Genomic DNA, 23,547 nt, shown 5'->3' with positions numbered 1-23,547 from the left:
CTGTGTTTGCTGAGATCACCAGAGAATTTTATCAGGCTGGGAAGAAGTAAAATGTGGTAGGTGTGACGGAAACTTAGCACAAGGCTCTGACTAACTAAGAGCACTTATTTTTGTTGCATCCTTTCATAAGATCCAAACATTTCTATTTTCTGCTCGGTTGACAGTACCTATTACACAGCAGCCTCACAGGTCTCTATGGGACAATATTTTTTCCACTCATGTACAGGTGCACGTGTGAGTGCACACACAGACCAGCAACTGTACCTTTGAAAAGTGGAGCACAAGCCTAGCCGTGGCTTAAGCCACTAAAATGACCTCTGACCTTATAAGGGGGAATTATGTTGGAAAATTTTGAGCTAAAGGTAAGGACAAAAGATATGTTGAGTTTTCTTTAGCAACCTTGATTTTCCTCCCCCAATAGCTATTCTTGGGCAGCATATTTAATTATTCATAGTTATCTCAATGTATAATTCGGTTACTTCTCACTGACTAGAGCCTTGTTACAATGTTTTCCTTAGAGCTTCATGCTGATGGATCAACCTGTTGGTGAAATTATTTTAAATAGCTTTAAATGGGTTTAAAATACTTCAGAAATCAAACTCTTTGGCCTGTTTGGAAAGAGTGTAAGAGGGACCTTACGCTGTATTAGCTGCACAATAAATAATGTAGAGTAAATAAGGCTCGTGTATGAGTTTGTGGTGTTCCATACACATCACTTAAAATGCAGAAATAAACAACTAGATCTTAACTTGCCAGGCCCAAGTGCTTCTCAGCTTCTTATCCTGTGTTATTTTAGACCTTCTGATGGCATCCCAATTATTTGTCCTGAGAAGACTATTTCTGTCTTTTTGCCCAATACTGATATGAGGCTTGGCTATATCTCACAACTTTTTTGTGTATGCATGTATGGAAATATTCTAAGTAAGCTAAATTAAATGAAAAAACAGCAATAAAATGAGGCACAATGTTAAAAATTGGTGAATCTGCGTATGAGTATGAAGTTCTTTGTATTATTCTTGTACCTTTTCTACAAGTTTTAAATGATCTAGATAAGATGTTAAACAAAATGTCGGGAATGTTCAGGGCAGTCGGGGTTGAGCTTTCCCATCTCAGGTATCCACCTGTAGCAGCCGCTGCAGCATCTGTTTTTCCCTGGGAGATCCCCAGCCACAATAATCTCTCGGGAAGGCTCTGCTAAGCTGATGAAATCAGAGACCTATGGAAATGAAATTTAAAGAAACAAACATTTCTATCTAATTTTTAGAATGCATCAAAATGATGCAGAGGAAGTAAAATTCTATAACAGTAGAATTTTAATATATTCCTCTCTTTGTATACATTTTATTATTTTTGACCTACAATTTTTTCTTTTGGGGGAGGTAGGGAGATTTATTACCAAATTTTAATAAGCGGTTACATTCTCAAATAATTTAAAAGCAAGTTTGAAATAGGTAATGATTATTTTATATGTTTATTTTGAGCTGAAATTCCTATTTTCTAGTTTCAGGTTATTAGAGAACTACTTTTTAATAAAGGCAACACTAGAAACCTGAAAGTCAGAGACACAAAAACAGTGAGATTTGAAATGATGCATAACAAGAATCTGGAATACCGAAAGGAAGAAAAGTGAATGAGAATTGCTACTGGAGGAAAGGAGGGAGGGAGAAAGGAGAGAGGAGGGATGGAGAGAGGAGGGGAGGTGGGGAGAGAGAAGCAAGGAAGGAAGGAAACAAGGAGAGCGGGAAGGAGGAAAAAGAGGAAGGAAAGAAGAAATGATCACAAGAAAGAGAAATCCGTAAGACACTGTGAAAATATTGCTGTCTTCACTTAATAGGAAGTATATAATGTAATTGAAAGGCAATCAAATAAGTATTAATAGAATTTTTAAATGATGTTCATCATATGGCGTGAATTTACCCTGCAGGTTTATGGAAGCTCAGGCTGCTAGCAAAGCCAGGGACAGTGTCAGGATCAGTTAGAGCCCTTTGCCTAACCAAGCTTGGAAGGATCCTGCTTTGGTTAATAGCCAGGCCTTCATCTTCCCACCCAAGGAAGCTGCTGCCTTAGTAACAAATCTCTGAAAATGGACCAAGATCCCTTTCCTCTTCTGGAAATACCCTTGAACCCACACAGAGTGTCATGTCACCAAATGTTCTGCTTCTGCAACTAGTGTGGAACAGCTCTGTATTTGGAATGAGTGAGTTAAATTCTCTGAGTCATTTTTTTTTTTTTTTTTTTGCGGTACGTGGGCCTCTCACTGTTGTGGCCTCTCTCGTTGTGGAGCACAGGCTCCGGACACGCAGGCTCAGCAGCCATGGCTCATGGGCCCAGCTGCTCTGCGACATGCGGGATCTTCCCGGACCGGGGCACGAACCCGTGTCCCCTGCATCGGCAGGCGGACTCTCAACCACTGCACCACCAGGGAAGCCCTCTGAGTCATATTTTTAATGGAGATGTAAGAATTAATTTTACAGAAGGTACCATGCTTCTTAGAAGCAAGGCTCTGGATAAATATTTTTAATTACCATCCCCTCTGTCTCTGGAGGTATCCTACTATCATTATAAGAATTTGTTTGGATTATTTTATAAAGAGCTTCATTTTGTAGCTCCACACAAGGCAAAGGTGGCAAATGGACATTAAATCAATGCCTTAGCTTGTCAGCATGGAGATGCATTTTTTTTCTAATCTTACTAACACTCTAGCCAGTCACCATGCGTCCCCAGTCCATGCAGCTGCATAATTATACATCAGATCTCCAAAATGAATTAGTTTATTTTTAAAACAGCTAATTGCCTTAGTGGAGTCATGTTTTACCAGAAGCACAAAAGGGCTTTGTTCGTTGCAGGGAAATTTTCTTCTGGAATGACTGTGTTAGGCTCTAGCTTCTGTGAATGTCAGTCATAAACAGCAAAATATAAGCAAAATTCACTAAGATCACTAATATTCCAGAGCATCCCATTGTGATTTCAGCATTATTTACTCTACATGTAGCTCTATGTAATCTTAAAATGAAAATATCCTACTTAGGAATGTTCCGGTACAATGATATGCAATGGAGCCCTGTTACGTGTGTGTTTTCTATAGCACAGTTTAGGTCTCGTCTCTTGAAAGCCAACTGTGTATTTATAAGGCAAACTCTCATTGATTATTTGGTCCCCATTATGGGTGATAGGCCAATTCTTTGAAATCAAGAATTCTCTCTATTATAATCCCAAACTTAAACTTTAAACTTTTGATTTTGAATGCTATTTTATTTAACTAGAAGCAGGTATATTTCAACTATGTCACTCTGCAGGGGTAATGTTTTTAGAAAACACTGATTAAAGATTGTTTGCCATGGTAGCACTATCAACTACAAGTGTCTGAGGGTATCCCCACAGGGTAGCATTACCCTAGCAGATTCACATCAGCAATGCCCACAAAGACAAATGGATTCAACCAGAATGTCAAACAAATAATCCCAATATAAAGTATTACACCAGGGAACAGTACCCTCATGACCTCTGAACAGCAATTTCTGGGAAACCGGATTATAATTAGAAGGATGATGGAAGAATTTTGACTGAAACCCATGCCTTTTAGTTATATGGTTTGAATGTTTAATAGCATGAAGCTAAGATGATGGGATGGATCTGCCTCTGTGGAACCCAGATGTGGCAAGACCACCACAGAGAGCCTCGGATCTGGCCCCAAACTCAACATGACTGTTTCCAAACTTCCCTGCATTCCCCAAAAAGGCAAATTTAACTTCTTACACTGTAAAGCATTCGTGAGTATTTCAGACTGCTACAGCGTATGAGAGAAGAGCCTAATGAATACCACACAATAAAACTTCATTTAAAAATCCTTATTAAATATCTTTCTTTCCCTAATATTCCCCTCTAATATTAGCAGCCAGTAACATTATCTCTTTTTTTTATGTCCTTTTTTTTTTTTCCATTCTCTATCCACACAGCCCCTGGAATATATTGTATTGTCCTAAGCAATTAAGCTCTGGCTCCAGTTTTGTATTCCCACCCAGAAAAGCAAAGCCTGCAGTTAGCTAAATCCTCCTTTTGTTTTCAAAGTTTTGCTGTTTTAGTTTGCCACCTGGGGAGTTCATCTTCCACGCCAAATCACTTTCCAAAGTAGTCACCTAATAATTCCTAGGAAAACATTCTGCTGCTAAGAAAAATAGGACTCCCTATTCCTAATTATAAGAACTTACCAGTCTCTGGGACTGAACACCCCACCCCAGAGCTGAGCTTAGGTGGGCCCAGACAATGTTCACCTCTGTGTTCCATGTTTTCTCTGACTCCAAAGATAACATAACATCCCTTCTAATGGATCTTTCATTCAGTAGATTAAAGTAATTAATTATATTACAGTCAACTGATACTAACCTGAAGAGTATATTATATATTATCATGTTTGAGTTAGCTCACTAAGAACTTGAATATAAGAGAGAATACTAGCCTCCGAGAGCTAACTTGGCCCCCATGAACTGACAGTTTAACAATGGACAATAGATGGCTAAAAGCTGTCCAGGGAAGCCTGATATTCAATGTCAAATTTTCTAAATTAAGGCTGGCAGAGGAGGTAATTAGTTCTCCATACATATTAACAAGCAAACAAACACATACATACATATTTATTTCAGGAACCAGAAGACTGTATTTACAAAATATAGTTGAGATGGGGTAGTTATTAAGGTCAAACTGTGTACCTATGGAGAAAATACTTTTTTACTAGTAAAATACATTTTTATACTTTAAGAGCTTTTAGATGGTCTCAAAATTCCTTTCTGGTTACACTTCCTAGCAGTCATGAATCTTTGAAAACTGGTGAGGAGCTTATCACTTGACAGATTACAGAGGTGGGATTTCCAGAATTTAATGTTATGTTGGTTCTTACTATTTGCCATTATTTTCAAATTGTGTTTATCTCAGACATTCATGAAAATCAAGGCACTTTAGAATAATTATAAATTTTCTTTGATCTATTAATAATCTTTCACAGCATGTTGCTACCTTCTGCCCTTTCTGCCAGTGGGTTTTTTTTTTTTTTTTTTTTGCGGTACGCGGACCTCTCACTGCTGTGGCCTCTCCCGTTGCGGAGCACAGGCTCCGGACGCGCAGGCTCAGCGGCCATGGCTCATGGGCCCAGCCGCTCTGCGGCATGTGGGATCTTCCCGGACCGGGGCACGAACCCGCATCCCCTGCATTGGCAGGCGGACTCTCAACCACTGCGCCACCAGGGAAGCCCCCAGTGGTATATTTATTCAGATATTTTAAATAGTAGTCCCACTTGTTTTTATTTTATTAAGTTAAAATGTGTTTGCCTATCATGGCTGTACCTGAATTTAATAATTCTTGCTTTTGACACGAGAGACAAAGATCAGTCAATACTTTAATTGCCTGAGGGCTATCAACAGACTTGAAGCTTTCCTTAAAGTAGTAATCATCTTTGGCAAAGAAATTGTACTTTTAGGTGCAATCTATGCATTTACTAATTCTGTGCTGCATTCTCAAGATGATGGGCTGCACATTAGCTCTTTCCTTTTATGTTACATTATTTAATTTGGGAATCAACTTTTATTTCAGGTGCCATAGTAATTTCTCATTGTTGACAGAATTACAATAAGAAAATCTTGAAAAGAACATATTTAGTTTAAATTAAGCAAAAAAGAAAAGAGAAAGGTAAGCTTAGACAAGATTCAATTTAGGATTTTACCCAGAATATTTAGTTGCCTTAGAAAATACAAAGTTTTGCCACTTCGAATGGAACTTTCTTCAGAAAATCTAAGCCTTCATTAGTGTTTGTAACAAATGTAAACTTTTGCTGTCAATGTGTAAAAGTTCTTATTACTCAGTATTCTTACCAATACTTGGTATTATTATACTCAATTTTTTACCTATCTGCCAGATTTATAATTGTGTCTCATTGTGGATTAATTTATTTTCTGATTAGTAATCTTGAACATATTTCATACTTAGATTGGACATCAGAGTTTCCTTTTCAGTGAATGCATCTTTTTATGTTTTGCCTACTTTATTATTGGGTATTGTGTTTTCTAACTGATTTGTAAATATTGTCATTATATTCTAAATACTAATCATTGGTTGATTAAATGCACAGTCAATGTTTTCTCCCAATGTGTCATAATTTTTTTTCTTTTTTTTTTCTTTTTTAATAGTGTGTCTGCATAACAATTGTATTCTTGTGTCATATTTATGAATCTTTTATGATTTGTGATTTTTCTGGGTCTTTTTGGAACAGATGTATTCCTAATCTGAGGATGTGAACAATACTCTTTTATATTTTTTTTCTTCTAAAACTTTTGAAGTTTGCTCTTTGTGTATAGATTGTTAATCTCCTTGGAGTTGATTTTGTGAGTGTGTGTGTATAGTTTAATTTCACAGGGTTCTAATTTCAAGGGATCTAATAGTTTAACATAGAGAACAAGTTATCTAAGCACCATTTATTGAGGATCTCCACCTATCTATGGTGCTAGCACTGACACGTGTAAAGTTATCATGTATATGCAGGCCTAATTTTTGTTGGTCTATTATCTTACCTATTTGTTTTATGGAACAATAATATAGTCTCTTTATCATAACTTAACAGATAAGTCTTGAAGAGTGGTAAGGTACATGTTCTCATTTTGATCTCCTTCAAAATTTTAATGACTCTCCTTGGAGCTTTGCTATTTTATATAAATTTTAGAATTACCTTGTTAAGAATGATATTACTATTCTATTTATTTTTTTCTCTCCTTGGACATACTCACTATTAATTTTTTTATTTCTTGTCTTTCATCTACAACTTTTAAGTGAAGGGCACTTTATCTAATTTAACCATCACTAAGGGCACTTATTAACATTATTATTAATATTTTAATATTATGTAATATGCTAATGGCTTATTACATTACACAATCTTGAGCTGGGTAAGTAGGCCTGTATGTGCCAATACTCAGTTATACTGAGTTGCAAGGCTTAGAGAAGTTTTAAATCTTCTTATTTATTATTATAAATCTTCATTATATTTATAAAGATATTTCTTATCCTTTATTTTATGAATTCATCTCTGACTTTTTTTAAATTGGAAATTATCTGTTTCTAGCAGCACCCTTTTCCTCTTTCTGTTGTTTTCTTTTTTCTTTTGATCTCTTGTCAACCAACTTGTTAGCATTTTGTCTAAAAGTAAATTGATTTTTGAGTAAGGGTTTAAGACATAATAAGTAATTAGTTACTATTCATTAATTAACTATTACGTACCAGCGTTTGTGTTAGACATTTCATATGTCATCACAGCAACACTCCTGTTAGAGACCTATGGTAATAGCCAATGTGTCAGTAAAACCAAGGACAATTTGCCCCTGGTCACAAAGTCAAAATTCCCTGTAGTCAGGGTTGAATCTGCGTCTTTGCTTTTCTCCCTGCGCCAACCTGCCTCTAATGCATAACAAGCTGTTGAAATTGAAGTTTAATAAGAGACATTGTGATGAAATATTTCTAAAGCCAGACAGCCTGATCCTGAGGAGGGATCAGTACCTTCCCCTGTCCTGTGACCATGGAGTTCCTGATTTGCTAGACAGTTCCTAGGAAGGGTGGGTGAGTAGGAAGGAAAGAGGTACCGTGGGGCTAGATCTGGAGGAGTCTCTCACAGGTGGTTGTGGTGGGCTGGGGACAGCACCCCCATCAGAGCAGTGGACTGAAGGGGAGAAAATAAAGGGAGTTTTAAGATGCTCAGTCTGTTCTGCTACAACTCATGTTCCTGTAACAAAAATTAAATCAAATTTGATTGGTAAATAGGGGATAATAAGAATATAAAGTGGATGTTGGTTCATATGAGATTTTCTTTCCAGGCATAGGGAACTGGAAGAGTAGAAATAGAATAATAACTTGCAGTAAGAAAAGGAAAGGAAAAAGCTATTGATTGGGGGCTATGTTGCCAACAGGAGCCATCGTGACTCTATTTAAGAAAATGAAACTAGTGCCTGCGTCCCTCACCGCAGATGCACTTGCCGAGCTTCATTCAGCTGGCAGCTCGCGGCAGGAGGCTCTTCCCCAGGTGTTCTGCTTCCCTCAGTGCTGGCTCAGCTCCCACCACCCCTCCACGCACATCTGTCTATTGTTTTGTGCACTTGTCCACATTGTAGTAGCTTCTGGCCAAACTGAGCTGTGCTTTTGGTGTTTTCAGGGGGGTAGGGTGAGAGGGTCCAACTTGTTTCCCCAATTAATAATGATAAATATCAATAATAATATTAGATGATGACAATGATGATGATGAAGTTAGTGGTACATTTACAAAATAACGTAGGCTTTGAACAGTTTCCTGATAACCCTATCATCTCATAAACTTGTTATCAAGGGTGCCTATTTAACAGAATATTAATTTTCTCTGGAATTCAATTATTGTGTTATAGCTGATGCATGCATTGTTATGGGCCTGTTGTTCAAAACTTATAAATACAAGACTTAATTTACTTGGATATTACTCTTGGGTTAATCAAATGCATATCCTTAACCAAACACGGCTGTGAACTCCTGAACTCTATGGGACAGTTTTACGTCTAAGGTTTGTACTTGGTTCTGTTTACTTACAGTACCAGAGTTTTTGTCTCCAGTAGTCAGATTTTATCCCCAGCATCCATTACAAAACCTAGAAAATCTCTTTTTAATTCAGGGCTTTAGAAAAATCATAAAATCCTTGAATGTGAATTGATAAACTGCACAGCGATTTATTTTACTACTTAAAGGAAGGAAAATTATATGGGACAAATGATGATTCCTATAGGAATCTTCAGTTCCTATCTCACCTTTACCATGTGGAGCCAAATCCAGGTTAGATTTCTTGTCTTGTACAGTCTGAAGGCTGGTGTTTCTCATCTGGGTGGGCCACATTATGACCTGATGATTTTTGTCTGGTTGTTGCTTCCCCACATTCAAGACCCTTGCTATTCTTTGCATAAAAATGATTAGTCTCTGTGTCTGTAATTGCCTGTGGGTCACTTTAAGTGCCAACTCTCCACCACCAGCATTTCTAAAAGGGTTTTGTTTTCCTCCAATATGTTCATCAAATGCCTGATTGCAAGTTGAGTATTCCTGAGGCATGATCACGCAGCCAGGAGCCTGTCTAGTTCTGACTGTGCTCTGCATTTTCTCTGTAAAGTTGGGGCAACGAAAAAGATTAGATTCTGTTCTCTCTGGCAAGAAGAGAAAGAGTCTGAATTGAAAACAGGGGCAGAACCATGGCCCCTGATCTTTTGTAATGAATGCCAGCATGCCCTACCACACTGTTAAAGGGTCTCCCTGGCTGTCACATTTCAGGGATATATTTTTAACTATTTCCCCTCTATATGGATATTATATGTATTGTTATCTTGATCTCAGCTATCTTCCAGCACTAAATACTTAAGATGTTAGTCTACTATTCAAATATTAGAAGTTAATGTGACAGAAGGACAAAAAAATAGTATTAGGGGATTAAAAATATGAATTATGAAGGAATACTTTTCCTCCATAATTATGAAGGAATAGTACCCCTTCATAATTCATGTTGAACCCCTACTTATTTATCTTAGATTTTTTCTGGGGCTACATGACACATTATTAAGGACATAGTTTTAGGATTCAAAGGACATGATTTCCATTCCTGGGCCACAAGATCAAACTGTTCCAGAGGGAACATTGACACCCAGGTCTGCTTGGCTCTGCACCTCATGAACTTACCCTGTTCTCACTTCTGGTCATGCTCCGTTCGCTTGAACACCTAAGGCCCTACTTCCGAGAAGCCTTTGAAAGAACGAATATTTGTCAAAGGAAACAGTATTTATTGTATAAATATAGGAAACTCTTAAAATTAAAAACAGAACAAAGGCTAATATATTTTTTAAGGGATTGATCAGAAGTGTTACTTTTGCTACTGCTGCAGTTTTCCCAGTAAGAAAATTATCCAAAGAAAATGACACTGAATTATGTGTTTGATATATGCTACAAAGAAAGATGAAAGAAGGGGGAAACAGTATGGATGCTAATGGGTGAGAAATATGTGCTCAGGTTTGAGGCAAGAAAAAAACTGACTTCTGATTTCTGTGTGAGAAAACAAAGGCATCAAAGGGTGGTGTGTGAATGAATGTCCCAAAGAGCAGGCTAAGATTCCTGAAGTGACGGAGAGATCATTCTATGCAACGAGAAAGGACATTTTAAGAAGCACTGATATAAACTGGTTTGCAGGGCAGAAATAGAGTCACAGATGTAGAGAACAAACATATGGACACCAAGGGGGAAAGTGGCTGGGGGGATGGTGGTGGTGTGATGAACTGGGAGATTGGGATTGACATATATACACTAATATGTATAAAATAGATAACTAATAACCTGCTGTATAAAAAATAAATAAAATTAAATTTTAAAAAAAAGCATTGATATAATCACTGTTGGGACACAGTGGTTTTGAAGAACCTAATGAAATATGTGGCAGGTTTAAAGAAAAAAGGAAAATGAATGTTAAAAAGATCTATTTGAAAGTGGATGTGTTCTGATTTATGAAATGTGTCAATAGACGTCATCGTTGTCATGATCCTAGGAAAATCCTGGGAAGAGTGTTCTTGGAAGTAAGAGTGTCCATGTTACCTAATGTGTCTTATTCAATTTACTCCCATGTTAAGAAGCTTTATCCTGGAAAATCAAAATTGCTCTTGGATATACATAGCAACTTCTAGGAGATTTTATTTTTCTAGAAATAAAATGTAAAATTTTTACAAATCAACTTCTTTCTGTCTTTTCCATCAAATTTTCTAAGACTGATGCTACATTGCTATCTCTTAAAAATTCAAAGTTAATAGATTTTATTATTAGAAAAGAAGATATATCATGAATGCCTATACATTATACTCAAGGGCACAGATTCAAAGTTTTGAGTATCATCTTAATCTTGCTGTTTCTTATCAGCTGATTTGATCATATACATTTGGATGTCTGAAAGCCAATATAATCCACTATTTAATAATTGTGCTAGTTAAACATTCTTGAGATGTCATGATAATCCATGATTCATTTGAAAATAGCAGAAAGACTACTTAAGATTTACCCTAGACTGCATATTAAAAAATATGACTATAGGTGTCATACCATAAGATGCAAAGGTAGCCACGTTACCAAAACTGTTGAGATTAACTATGATTTCTCATTCCTTATATTGGTTTAAGGTGGTTTTTTTTCTTTTTTTTTTTTATATAATGCTCTACATATGGTTGATCCTGTTTATTTGTTTGTTTTTTTTTAAAAAAATTTTTTTGAATTTTCTTTTATTTATTTTTATATACAGCAGGTTCTTATTAGTTATCCATTTTATACATATTAGTGTATATATGTCATTCCCAATCGTCCAATCATCACACCACCACCCCCATGGCCACTTTCCCCCCTTGGTGTCCATATGTTTGTTCTCTATATCTGTGTCTCAATTTCTGGCCTGCAAACCGTTCATCTGTACCATTTTTCTAGGTTCCATATATATGCGTTACTATACGATATTCGTTTTTCTCTTTCTGACTTACTTCACTCTGTATAACAGTCTCTAGATACATCCACGTCTCTACAAATGACCCAATTTTTTTCCCTTTTATGGCTGAGTAATATTCCATTGTATATATATATATACCACATCTTCTTTATCTGTTCGTCTGTCAATGGGCATTTAGGTTGCTTCCATGTCTTGGCAATTGTAAATAGTGCTGCAATGAACACTGGGGTGCATGTGTCTTTTTGAATTACGGTTTTCTCTGGGTATATGCACAGTAGTGGGATTGCTGGCTCATATGGTAAATCTATTTTTAGTTTTTTAAGGACCCTCCATACTGTTCTCTATAGTGGCTGTATCAATTTACATTCCCACCAACAGTGCAAGAGGGTTCCCTTTTCTCCACACCCTCTCCAGCATTTATTTTTTGTAGATTTTTTGATGATGGCCCTTCTGACTGGTGTGAGGTGATACCTCATTGTAGTATTGATTTGCATTTCTCTAATAATTAGTGATGTTAAGCAGCTTTTCATGTGCTTCTTGGCCATCTGTATGTCTTCTTTGGAGAAATGTCTATTTAGGTCTTCCGGCCATTTTGATTGGCTTGTTTGTTTTTTTAATAATGAGCTGCATGTGCTGTTTATATATTTTAGAGATTAATCCTTTGTCCATTGATTCGTTTGCAAATATTTTCTCCCATTCTGAGCATTGTCTTTTCGTCTTGTTTATAGTTTCCTTTGCTGTGCAAAAACTTTTAAGCTTCATTAGGTCCCATTTCTTTATTTTTGTTTTTATTTCTATTACTCTAGGAGGTGGATTTAAAAAGATCTTGCTGGGATTTATGTCAAAGAGTGTTCTTCCTATGCTTTCCCCTAAGAGTTTTATAGTGTCCGGTCTTACATTTAGGTCTCTAATCCATTTTGAGTTTATTTTTGAATATGGTGTTAAGGAGTGTTCTAATTTCATTCTTTTACATGTAGCTGTCCAGTTTTCCCAGCACCACTTATTGAAGAGACTGTCTTTTCTCCATTGTATATCTTTGCCTCCTTTGTCATAGATTAGTTGACCATAGGTGCATGGCTTTATCTCTGGGCTTTCGACCCTGTTCCATTGATCTATATTTCTGTTTTTGTGCCAGTACCATATTGTCTCGATTACTTTAGCATTGTAGTATAGTCTGAAGTATGGGAGTCTGATTCCTCCAGCTCCGTTTTTTTCCCTCAAGACTGCTTTGGCTATTCAGGGTCTTTTGTGTCTCCATAAAAATTTTAAGGTGATTTGTTTTAGATCCGTAAAAAATGCCATTGGTAATTTGATAGGGATTGCATTGAATCTGTAGATTGCTTTGGGTAGTATAGTCATTTTCACAATGTTGATTCTTCCAATCCAAGAACATGGTATATCTCTCCATCTGTTGGTATCGTCTTTAATTTCTTTCATCAGTGTCTTATAGTTTTCTGCATACAGGTCTATTGTCTCCCTAGGTAGGTTTATTCCTAGGTATATTATTCGTTGTGTTACAATGGTAAATGGGAGTGTTTCCTTAATTTCTCTTTCAGATTTTTCATCATTAGTGTATAGGAATGCAAGAGATTTCTGTGCATTAATTTCGTATCCTGCAACTTTACGAAATTCACTGATTAGCTCTAGTAGTTTTCTGGTGGCATCGTTAGGATTCTCTATGTATAGTATCAGGTCATCTGCAAACAGTGAGTTTTACTTCTTCTTTTCCAATTTGTATTCCTTTTATTTCTTCTTGTTCTCTGATTGCTATGGGTAGGACTTCCAAAACTATGTTGAATAATAGTGGTGAGAGTGGACATCCTTGTCTTGTTCCTGATCTTAGAGGAAATGCTTTCAGTTTTTCACCATTGAGAATGATGTTTGCTGTGGGTTTGTCGTATATGACCTTTATTATGTTGTGGTAGGTTCCCTCTATGCCGACTTTCTGGAGAGTTTTTATCATAAATGGGTGTTGAATTTTGCCAAAGCTTTTTCTGCATCTATTGAGATAATCATATGGTATTTCTTCTTCAATTTGTTAATATGGTGTATCACATTGATTGATTTGCATATATTGAAGAATCCTTGTATCCCTGAGATAAATCCCACTTGATTGTGGTGTATGATCCTTTTAATGTGTTGTTGCATTCTGTTTGCTAGTATTTTGTTGGGGATTTTTGCATCTATATTCATCAGTGCTATTGGTCTGTAATTTTCTTTTTTTGTAATATCTTTGTCTGGTTTGGGTATCAGGGTGATGGTGGCCTCATAGAATGAGTTTGGGAGTGTTCCTTCCTCTGCAGTTTTTTGGAAGAGTTTGAGAAGGATGGGTGTTAGCTCTTCTCTAAATGTTTGATAGAATTCACCTGTGAAACCACCTGTTCCTGGACTTTTCTTTGTTGGAAGATTTTTAATCACAGTTTCAATTTCATTACTTGTGATTGTTCTGTTCATGTTTTCTATTTGTTCATGGTTCAGTCCTGGAAGGTTTTACCTTTCTAAGAATTTGTCCATTTCTTCCAGGTTGTCCATTTTATTGGCATAGAGTTACTTGTAGTAGTCTCTTAGGATGCTTCGTATTTTGCGGAGAAGTCTGTTGTCACTTCTCCGTTTTCATTTCTAATTTTATTTATTTGAGTCCTCTCCCTCTTTTTCTTGATGAGTCTGGCTAATGGTTTATCAATCTTGTTTATCTTCTCAAAGAACCAGCTTTTAGTTTTATTGATCTTTGCTATTGTTTTCTTTGTTTCTATTTCATTTATTTCTGCTTTGACCTCTATGTGATTTCTTTCCTTCTACTAACTTTGGGTTTTGTTTGTTCTTCTTTCTCTAGTTCCTTTAGGTGTAAGGTTATATTGTTTACTTGAGATTTTTCTTGTCTCTTCAGGTAGACTTGTATAGCTATAAACTTCCCTCTTAGAACTGCTTTTGCTGCATCCCATAGGTTTTGGGTCATTGTGTTCTCATTGTTATTTGTCTCTAGGTATTTTTTGATTTCCTCTTTGATTTCTTCAGTGATCTCTTGGTTATTTAGTCACATACTGTTTAGCCTCCATGTGTTTGTGTTTTTTATGTTTTTTTCCCCTGTAATTGATTTCTAATCTCATAGTGTTGTGGTAAGAAAAGATGCTTAATATGATTTCAATTTCTTAAATTTACTGAGGCTTGATTTGTGACCCAAGATGTGATTTATCCTGGAGAACGTTCCTTGCGCACTTCAGAAGAAACTGTAATCTGCTGTTTTAGGATGGAATGTCCTATAAATATCAATTAAATCTATTTGGTCTGTTGTGTCATTTAAAGCTTGTGTTTCCTTATTAATTTTCTGTTTGGATGGCCTGCCCATTGGTGTAAGTGAGGTGTTAAAGTCCCCCACTATTATTGTGTTACTGTCAGTTTCCTCTCTTATACCTGTTAGCAGTTGCCTTATGTATTGAGGTGCTCCTCTGTTGGGTGCATATATCTTCTTCTTGGATTGATGCCTTGATCATTAGGTAGTGTCCTTCCTTCTCTCTTGTAACATTCTTTATTTTAAAGTCCATTTTATCTGATATGAGTATTGCTACTCCAGCTTTCTTTTGATTTCCATTTGCATGAAATATCTTTTCAATCCCCTCACTTTCAGTCTGAATGTGTCCCTAGGTCTGAAGTGGGTCTCTTGTAGACAGCATATATATGGGTTTTATTTTTGTATCCATTCAGCAAGCCTGTGTCTTTTGAGTGGAGCATTTAATCCATTCACGTTTAAGGTAATTATCGATATATATGTTCCTATGACCATTTTCTTAATTGTTTTGGGATTGTTTTTGTAGGTCTTTTTCTTCTCTTGTGTTTCCCACTTAGGGAAGTTCCTATAGCATTTGTTGTAGAGCTGGTTTGGTGGTGCTGAATTCTCTTAGCTTTTGCTTCTCTCTAAAGCTTTTGATTTCTCCATCAAATCTGAATGAGATCCTTGCTGGGTAGAGTAATCTTGGTTGTAGGTTCTTCCCTTTCATCACTTTAAATATGTCATGTCACTCCCTTCTGGCTTGTAGAGTTTCTGCTGAGAAATCAGCTGTTAACCTTATGGGAGTTCCCTTGTATGTTATTTGTTGTTTTTCCCTTGCTGCTTTCAGTAATTTTTCTTTAATTTTTGCCAATTTGATTACTATGTGTCTCAGCGTGTTTTTCCTTGGGTTTATCCTGTATGGGACTCTCTGCGCATCCTGGACTTGGGTGGCTATTTCCTTTCCTATGTTACAGAAGTTCACAACTATAATCTCTTCAAATATTTTCTCGGGTCCTTTCTTCTCCTTCTGGGACCCCTATAATGCAAATGCTGGTGCGTTTAATGTTGTCCCAGAGGTCTCTTAGGCTGTCTTCATTTCTTTTCATTCGTTTTTCTGTATTCTGTTCTGTCTTCCAGGTCACTTATGTTCTTCTGCCTCAGTTATTCTGCTATTTTTTCCTTCCAGTGTATTTTTTATTTCAGTTATTGTATTATTCATCTCTGCTTGTTTGTTCTTTAATTATTCTAGGTCTTTGTTAAATATTTCTTGCATCTTCTTGATCTTTGCCTCCATTCTTTTTCTGAGGTCCTGAATCATCTTCACTATCATTATTCTTTTTATGGAAGGTTGCCTATCTCCACTTCATTTAGTTGTTTTCTGGGGTTTTATTTTGTTCCTTCATCTGGTAAATAGACCTCTGCCTTTTCATATTATCTGTCTTTCTGTGGATGTGGTTTTTGTTCCACAGGCTGCAGGATTGTAGTTCTTCTTGCTTCTGCTGTCTCCCATCTGGTGGATGAGGCTATCTAAGAGTCTTGATGGGAGGGACTGGTGGTGGGTAGAGCTGGCTGTTGCTCTGGTGGGCAGAGCTCAGTAAAACTTTAATCTGCTTGTCTCCTGATAGGTGTGGCTGGGTTCCCTTGCTGTTGGTTGTTTGGCCTGAGGGGACCCAACACTGGATCCCACCCAGGCTCTTTGGTGGGGCTAATGACAGACTCTGGGAGGGCTTACACCCAGGAGTACTTCCCAGGACTTTCTGTTTTCAGTGTCCTTGTCCTCATGGTGAGACACAGCCATCCCCCACCTCTACAGGAGACCCTCCAAGACTAGCAGATAGGTCTGGTTCAGTCTTCTATGGGGTCACTGCTCCTTCCCCTGAGTCCTGATGCACACACTACTTAGTGTGTGCCCTTCAAGAGTGGAGTCTCTGTTTCCTCCAGTCCTGTAGAAGTCCTGGAATCAAATCCCACTAGCCTTCAAGGTCTGATTCTCTAGGAATTCCTCCTCCTGTTTCCAGACCCCCAGGTTGGGAGGCCTGACGTGGGGCTCAGAACCTTCACTCCAGTGGGGGCACTTCTGTGGTATTAGTGTTCTCCAGTTTGTGAGTCACGCACCCAGCAGTTATGGGATTTGATTTTATTGTGACTGCACCCCTCCTACCATCTCATTGTGGCTTCTCCTTTGCCTTTGGATGTGGGGTATCTTTTTGGTGAGTTCCAGTGTCTTCCTGGCAATGATTGTTCAGCAGTTAGTTGTGTTTCTGGTGCTCTCACAAGAGAGAGTGAAAGCACGTCCTTCTACTCCACAATCTTGAACCAGTTTCCTCTGGTTGATCCTGTTTTGAGTGATGTACATATTTTAAATGAAATGCCTGAGGGTTTTAAATGACATTTCCTACTAATGTTGTCTCCTAGCTTATAAAGGGGAAATACTAACCTATGTTGGAGAATTCCCTATCATTTAGTCCTCAGAACATTAATTGCTCCTAGACTTTAGGTTCCTTTAACTAGGTTTGGGCTCCATCAAGTCAGTACTTAATTATTAATAATTCACATAATCAAAAAGTAGTAATTTTAATCCAAGTAAGATATTGACTTTAAAATAATTCAGTTTGGCTTCCAAATGGTCCCTTCTGCTTATCAGAAGTACTTTTGAAAATTTCCTTCAGATATAGCCAAAATAAGAAGACAACTGTCCCCACTTCATTACCAAAAACAGGTTGTTATAGCTTCAGATGAAATTACTAATATTAGCTCATTGATTTTAAAATACAGAGTCACTGCCATCTGGAACAAAAACATTAGCTGGGGGAAATGCATTGTGGATTGAAGATATTCCTAGGTTTCGATTAAATGACAAGCACAAATGTAATTCAGTGTACCCAGTGAAGGGTCTGTGTTTCATGTGAGTTTTGTTATTAATCTCTGTTCCTTATATTAAAGTATCTGATTTGACCTTACAAAGTAAACATAGAAAATAGCCTGGCATATACCAATCACCCTCTTGTTCGTTATTTCCATTTCTTATTTTCTTATTTCTTATTTCTTATTTAAAATATTTTCTTATTTTATTTTTCTTGTTTAGTCTAGAGAGTTAAATTAATATTATGAGAATTTCCATTCTAATTTTTCTTATCTAGCTTATATATACTCATTTTTTTTCCTTTAGGAAACAGCAGAAACTAATGATGTTTATATTCTGTTTTACAGTGTTACAGCTGATTTTGAGAAATAGGAATTATCTTAGTTCAGAATATAGAAATCTAAGTAGGCTCTCAATTACTCACTTCTTTATTTACATAATAATAGTATGCAGTATTAATAATGTGCAAAAATAATAATAATAACTACAGTGTACCGGGTACCTATTATGTTCTTGTCATAATGGTAGGAATTTTATATTCACTATTTCTAAATATTAAAGCAACATTGCAAGGCAGATGTTAATACTCACATTTTTAAGATGAGGGAATTGTGACTCAGAAATGTTAAGTAACTTATACAAGCTATACAGCTCATGACTGCCTAATAAGTGACAGAGCTAGAATTCAAGTCAAATTCTGTCTGAATCCAGAGCTTCTTCTCCGTTTAATAAGTCACATGATTTAGAATGTTATGTAGTTGCCCTTCATGTAAAAGAGATTCCATGGTCCTCATGAATCAAATATAAATTAATATCTGACGCCTAAGTGTCCAGTTTACAGAATATATCTCTCTTTCATTTAGAAAATATGTGAACATAAAGCCCCTCCTTAAAAAGATTTAGACCATGTAGCATCTCTTTAAAACTGAAAAGGAACCCTTCAAGTCAATGAGAATATAAAGTGGAACTTCTTTTGACTAGAGCTTTGATGCTTTTATTATTTATTTGTTTATTTTATTTAGTTTTGGCTGCGTCGGGTCTTAGTTGCGGCACGCAGGATCTTCATTGAGGCATGCAGGATCTTTCATTGTGGTGCGCGGGTTCTTTGCAGGCTTCTCTCTAGTTGTTGTGTGCAGATTCCAGGGCATGTGGACTCTGTAGCTGTGGTGCGTGGGTTCCAGAGTGTGTGGGCTCTGTAGTTTGCGGCACGCAGGCTCTCTAGTTGAGGTGCATGAGCTCAGTAGTTGTGGCACACAGGCTTAGTTGCCCCGCAGAATGTGGGATCTTAGTTCCCTGACCAGGGATCGAACCCGCATCCCCTGCATGGTAAGGCAGATTCTTTACCACTGTACCACCAGGGAAGTACCACTTTGATGTTTTTAGAAGAGTCATTTCACTGTGTCCTGTAGAATAATTGCAACAGGATCCAGGCTGGCCATTAGAGCCAAGGAGAGCCTTAAGAGCATAGGAAAAATTGCTAAAATTTCTGAAATTTCATTTCATGTATACCCATTTAACCAACACACACAGAGTACTTATCATTCGGTTGGGCAGTGGCTTAGGTATGTAGAATGAATGACAGATCTCTATTCTTGACTTTCTGAGGTCTAGTGTGGGGAACAGACATATAACCAGTGTTAAAATATCCAATGACTTATGTTATGGTAGAAGTAAGAACAGAGTTAAGTCCTCTTGTTCATGGCAGCTCAGGTCAGGGAAGGCTTTTCTAAGGAGATAAACTTTGGGCAGAGTTCTGAAGGATGAAATGGATCTACTACTTTTTTGCTATTGAGAAGATGGTGAACCAGCAAGGGCCACTATCTCACTTCCATGAACTTAGCAAATATGAGATTTTATGGGATGAGTGGGAAAACAATTCAGAAATATGCTGTCTATTAAAGCCATACTTAAAATAAAAGGATTCAAAGAGTAAAAATAAAGGGATAGAAAACGGTCTATCATAGTAGTTGAGGAGACCAATCAAGGAATCTGGAAGAAATAGAGAGTTTGAACAGACCAATCACTGGTAGTGAAATTGAATTTGTAATTAAAAATACTCCAAGCAAACAAAACTCCAGGACTGGACAGTTTCACAGGGGAATTCTATCAAACATATAAAGAAGATCTAATACCTATCCTTCTCAAACTATTCCAAAAAATTGAAGATGAAACACTCCAAAACTCATTCTATGAGGCCACCATTACTCTGATACTAAAACCAGACAAAGACACTACTAAACATAACTACAGGAAAATATATTTGATGAATATAGATGCAAAAATCCTCAACAAAATATTAGCAAACTGAATCCAGCAATATATAAAAAGGGTCATATACCATGATCAAGTTGGATTTATCCCAGGGACATAGGGATGGTTTAATATTTTCAAATCAATCAGTATGATACACCACATTCACCAAAGGAAGCATATAAATCACATGATCATCTCAATAGACACAGAAAAAGCATTTGACAAAATTCAGCATCAATTCATGATAAAAACGTTCATCATAATTGCAATAGAGGGAACATATCTCAACATAATAAAGTCTATTTATGTCAAACCCACAGCTAACATCATACTCAATGGTGAAAAACTGAAAGCGTTTCCTCTAAAATCAGGAACAAGACAAGAATGCCCACTCCCACCACTTCTATTTAACATATTATTGGCAGTCCTAGCCACAGTAATCAGACAAGAAAAAGAAATAAAAGCCATCCAACTTGGAAGGGAAGAAGTAAAACAGTCACTATTTGCAGGTGACATGACATTTTACATACAAAACCCTAACGTCTCCACAAAAAAACTAGGGACTTCCCTGGTGGCACAGTGGTTAAGAATCCACCTGCCAATGCAGGGTACATGGGTTCGAGCCCTGGTCTGGGAAGATCCCACATGCCGTGGAGTGATAAAGCCCGTGTGGCACAACTACTGAGCCTGTGCTCTAGAGCCTGTGAGCCACAACTACTGAGCCTGCGTGCCACAAGTACTGAAGACCATGTGCCTAGAGCCTGTGCTGTGCAACAGAAAGAAACCACCGCAATGAGAAGCCCGAGCACCGCAACGAAGGGTAGCCCCTGCTTGCTGCACCTAGAGAAAGCCCATGCGCAGCAACAAAGACCCAATGAAGCCATAAGTAAATAAATAAATAAATTTATTTTAAAGAACTATTAGAACTAATAAGTGAATTCAGCAAAGTTGCAATATACAGGATTAATGTACAAAATCTGCTGCTTTTCTCTATGTTAATAATGAGAAAGAGAAAGTAAAAAAACAGTCCCATTTAATACTGTACCAGGAAGAATAAAATACCTAGGAATAACTTAACCAAGGAGGTAAAAGACCTGTACTCTGAAAACAATAAAACATTGATGAAGGAAATTGAAAATGATACAAAGAAATGGAAAGACATCCCATGCTCATGGATTGGAAGAATTAATATTGTTAAAACGGCCATACTACCCAAAGAAATCTACAGACTTAATGCAATTTCTATCACAATACCTAGGACATTTTTCACAGAACTAGAACAAATAATCCTAAAATTCATATGGAATCACAAAACACCCCAAACTGCCACAGAAATCTTAATAATAAAGAAAAAAGCTGGAGGTATCACCCTCCCAGACTTCAGACTATACTACAAAGCTACAGTAATCAAAACAGCATGGTACTGGCACAAAATCAGACACTAGATCAAAGGAGCAGAATAATGAGCCCAGAAGTAAATACAGGCATCTACTGTGAATTAGTCTACACCAAAGGAGGCAAGAATGTACAACAAAGAAAAGGCAGTCTCTTCAGTAAATGGTGCTGGGAAAACTGGACAGCTATATGTAAAACAATGAGGTTAGAACATTTCCTCATACAATATACAAAAATAAACTCAAAATGGATTAAAGACCTAAAACCATAAAACTCCTAGAAGAGAACATAGGTGGAACACCCTTTGACATAAATCATAGCAATATTTTTTTGGTCTGTCTCTTAAGGCAAAAGAAATAAAAGCAAAACTAAACAAATAGGACCTAATTAAACTTACAAACTTTCGCACAGGAAAGGAAACCATCAACAAAAAAAAAAGACAACCTATGGAATAGGAGATAATAGTTGCCAACGATATGATTGACAGAGTTAATATCAAAAACATATAAACAGCTCATATATATAATGGAATATTACTCTGCTGTAAAACAAGAATGAAAACCTGCCACTTGAAGCAAAATGGATGGACGTAGAGAATATTATGCTTAGTGCAGTAAGTCAGACAGAGAAAGACAAATACTATATTATATCATTTATATGTGGAATCTAAAAACTAAAACAAATGAATGTATGTAACAAAAAAGAAACAGACTCACAGATATAGAAAACAAACTAGTGGTTACCAGTGGGGAGAGGGAAGTGGGGAGGAGCAAGATAGGGGTATGGGATTAAGAGATAACAAAGTACTACATATAAAATAGGTAAGCAACAAGGATATATTATATAGCAGAAGGAATTATAGCCATTATCTTATAATAACTTTTAATGAAGTATAATCTGCAAAAAATATTGAAGCACTATGCTATACACCTAAAACTAATATAATATTGTAAATCAACTCTACTTCAATTAAAGAAAGAAAAAAGAAAAGCCAGTAGTAGAATGCAACTGATAAATCTCACACACACACACACACACACACACACACACACACACACAGAGAGAAAACTATCAGGCAAATAAATGTGCACTAAAAGAAAGTCTGTTATACTAATTAGAAGCAAAATAGACAAACATTTTAATGAACATAGAAAAATATTATATTCTCTTAAAATGAAAAGGAGGATAGGAAGGAGGAACCAAGATGACAGAGTAAAAGGATGTGCTGTCACTCTCCTCTTGCGAGAACACCAGAAGCACAACTAGCTGCTGGACAATCATCGACAGGAAGACACTGGAACTCACCACTAAAGATATCCCACATCCAGAGACAAAGGAGAAGCTACAGTGAGACAGTAGGAGGGGCACAATCACAGAAAAATCAAATCCCATAACCGGTGGGTGGGTGACTCACAGACTGGTGAACACTTATACCACAGAAGTCCACCCACTGGAGTGAAGGTTCTGAGCCCCACGTGAGGCTTCCCAACCTGGGGGTCTGGCAATGGAAGGAGGAATTCCTAGAGAATCAGACTTTGAAGCCTAGTGGGAATTGAGTGCAGGACTTCGACAGGACTGGGGGAAACAGACTCCACTCTTGGAGAGCACACACGAAGTAGTGTGCACATCAGGACCCAGGGGAAGGAGCAGTGACCCCATAGGAGACTGAATCAGACCTACCTGCTAGTGTTGGAGGGACTCCTACGGAGGTGGGTGGTGGCTCTCTTTCACTTTGGGGACAAGGACACTGGCAGCAGAAGTTCTGGGAAGTACTCCTTGGAGTGAGCCCTCCCAGAGTCCGTCATTAGCCCCACCAAAGAGCCCAGGTTGGCCCCAGTATTGGGTTGCCTCAGGCCAACCAACCAACAGGGAGGGAACCCAGCCACACCCATCAACAGTCAAGTGGATTAAAGTTTTACTGAGCTCTGCCCACCAGAGCAACAGCCAGCTCTACTCACCACCAGTCCCTCCTCAAGCCTTTTAGATAGACTCATCCACCAGATGGCAGACAGTAGAAGCAAGAAGAACTACAATCCTGCAGCCTGTGGAACAAAAACCATATTCAAAGAATGATAGACAAGATGAAAAGGCAGAGGGCTATATACCAGATGAAGGAACAAGATAAAACACCAGCAAAGCAACTAAATGAAGTGGAGAGAGGCAACCTTCCAGAAAAAGAATTCAGAAAAATGATACTGAAGATGATCCAGGACTGTGGAAAAACAATGGAGGCAAAGATCGAGAAGATGCAAGAAA

General features: G+C 37.4%; 1 long non-coding RNA gene across 1 annotated transcript in view; it reads right to left on the bottom strand.

The window, feature by feature from the left end:
* Positions 1-742: 742 nt before the first annotated feature.
* Positions 743-23,547, bottom strand: part of LOC137228989 (uncharacterized) — a 59,794-nt gene continuing 36,989 nt past the window's right edge. The window contains exon 4 of the long non-coding RNA XR_010945475.1: positions 743-1,216. This is a non-coding gene — a long non-coding RNA (uncharacterized lncRNA). The remainder of the gene's footprint in view (positions 1,217-23,547) is intronic.

Source organism: Pseudorca crassidens, chromosome 8, assembly GCF_039906515.1.
Source record: "Pseudorca crassidens isolate mPseCra1 chromosome 8, mPseCra1.hap1, whole genome shotgun sequence".
Classification (NCBI taxonomy): domain Eukaryota; kingdom Metazoa; phylum Chordata; class Mammalia; order Artiodactyla; family Delphinidae; genus Pseudorca; species Pseudorca crassidens.
Note: the sequence above shows the minus strand (reverse complement) of the source record. Positions and strands in the feature narration are given on the sequence as shown.